This window comes from Lemur catta, chromosome 5 (assembly GCF_020740605.2).
Source record: "Lemur catta isolate mLemCat1 chromosome 5, mLemCat1.pri, whole genome shotgun sequence".
Classification (NCBI taxonomy): Eukaryota; Metazoa; Chordata; class Mammalia; order Primates; family Lemuridae; genus Lemur; species Lemur catta.
In genome coordinates, this window is record NC_059132.1 from 26,822,338 (window position 1) to 26,824,686 (window position 2,349).

The following is a 2,349-nucleotide window of genomic DNA, read 5'->3' on the forward strand; positions in this document are numbered from 1 at the left end:
ACCAATGACAAAAACCCAATGCAAACTGGCCTAAGGAAACAGAAAAAGTGAGTTATATTACTTCATGTAACTCAGAAGCTATGGGGTACCTTCAGGCACAACTGGATCCAGCACCTCAAACAACATATTATCAGAATTCAATTTCATCCTTTTCTCAGCTTTACTTTCCTCCACGTTGGATTCCTTCTCAGGCAGACTCTCCCCTTGAAATACCACCCGACAGTTCCAGGTTTGATCTCCCCATCTCAGGCCAGTGGAAATGGCCATGCAGCAATCACTTCAGAGACACCAGGAGAAACCTCGGAGAATTTCAGAGAATATTTCTGTTCTCCTTCTGGGCACAAAATAGGATTGTCCTGGGGCCATGTCACTAACTTTAGCCAAAAAAATTATGAGTGGGTGTGACTTTTCCACACCCAGCTGGGAGTCTAAAGTGGCTGTTGGTCCTATTCCCTTCTCTTGCCGTGATGATCATGGACATTCCATGTCAAGACAGGACTTTGTCAGCCCGGGCCACTGATGGCAGAGCTCCCAAGCCTCATCTCTCCTCACTCACGTTAGCCTCATGGTTTTCTCTAGTCTAGAGGAAGAGCTTGTGCATCTCACTTTCAGCACTGGGCCACTTGCCAACCGAGGCATCACTTTCTATTTGTCCCATTCTGGTCTTTCTACAGAGTCTTTGTGAACTCTCTCAAGCAGTGTCTTCTAGAAAAATCTCTAGTCTCCTTTAACACCTCCTTCTCTTCCACAGACCAGATGCTTATATTTCCCACTGGTCAGATACTGACACCACATGGCTTATCACAAAATGCCGGGCAAGAATGGGTGGCTTAACCCCTGTGACCAGAGAGATTTGTGCAAATCTCCCAGAGCTAGTTATCCTGACACTTACTTGACCAAATTTCCTTTACACTGTGAACTATTGGCAGGTTTGGTTTTTCACTGCTACTCATGAGTAAATGAATCCTTTTTCATTATCTAGAGGAGGCAAATATTCAGCACTTCTGTGGCTTTACTCAGGGAGCAGCCTCAAGGTGTTTACATTAATCATAGTGAATTAATATCAGGTTGGGTCAGAGACGTACCTGCATAAGATACAGATAGTCTGGTGGCAAAGACTTCTGCCAAAGAGGGAGGATCCTTCCCAAATTATAAAGTAGGCAACGTTACCTTTACTCCCCAACACCTGAATTTCCTGAGCTCCTCCCTTCTTTGCTGACCCAGCCTTGCTCATCCCTGCTGCTCTCTGCTGACAATTCGAAACCCCACATATTTCACCCTCTCGTTGTCTTCCAACCCACCCACTTACTGCCTCAGTGCCGCACTCCCAGGTGACTAGCAGAGAGGACAGTAGTTTGATGAATTCACTCATACCATGGCTTTAATTGCTGATAAGAGCTTGATGTAAACTTTCTCAAAGGCATTGGAAAGTTAAAAGAGGGTTCTTTTGGGTAGCTGTCCACATCAAACTAAGCTCATGAAATTTGCATGCTTTTCATTTCCTGCAGAACAAGTCCTCTCTGTCTCTATTAACAAAGCCTTGGATACTCCATGGTTTACTAGGCTGAAACTTATCTATCCAACATAGCCACCTGGATACACTTTATGCTTTTAAATAATAACCACTTGAGAAAACCTGACCTTTTCCCCCACTCTTCCATTCAGCCTGTGTCCTCCTAATGAAACACAAAGGGACGTTCTCCCACATTGTCACTGCTCTGCCCTACTCTTGGAGAGTCTAGTGGGGAAAACAGGCCCATAAACAGAGACACTGCAACACCACATGGTGAGGACAGCAAAAGTGATGGCAGCAGAGCACTGGAGAGCAGAGGTGTGAGCACTGACTGCCCGAACCACCCCATGTCCACAGAACTTGTGCATTTACCTTAAATGCAAAAAGGTCCGAAGCAAATTATTACTGTTAAAGAGATAGCTCAACAAGACTAGAGGCTGCCATACTGCACGAGTCCAGGGGACACCATTCATCTGAGTGAATGGTGCTTCTGGAGTTGTGTGACAGAGTGACATTGTCAGAAAGATACAGCACAGTTAACAACGGTCTCCTTCAAAACTTAGCAACCAGTTCTATTTACTCTGTTGGACGAGTAAACTCCTTCTGGGAAATTGATGGACATCCTTTTGAACTTCAGAAGGTTTTCCAGAGATCTCTGAGTGAAAAACAAACCCAGAGGGTACCAAGTAGACAGGAAGCTTCCACATGTGACCTGGGCAAGAAGAAGGGGATACTCCCAACCTACCCTGATTTCTGATGCCCTTAGTACCTACCTTGAGTCACTGCTAGTAGCAAAAGTACTATTTTGCTCCATGACATTTGTTTCTTAAGGTTAA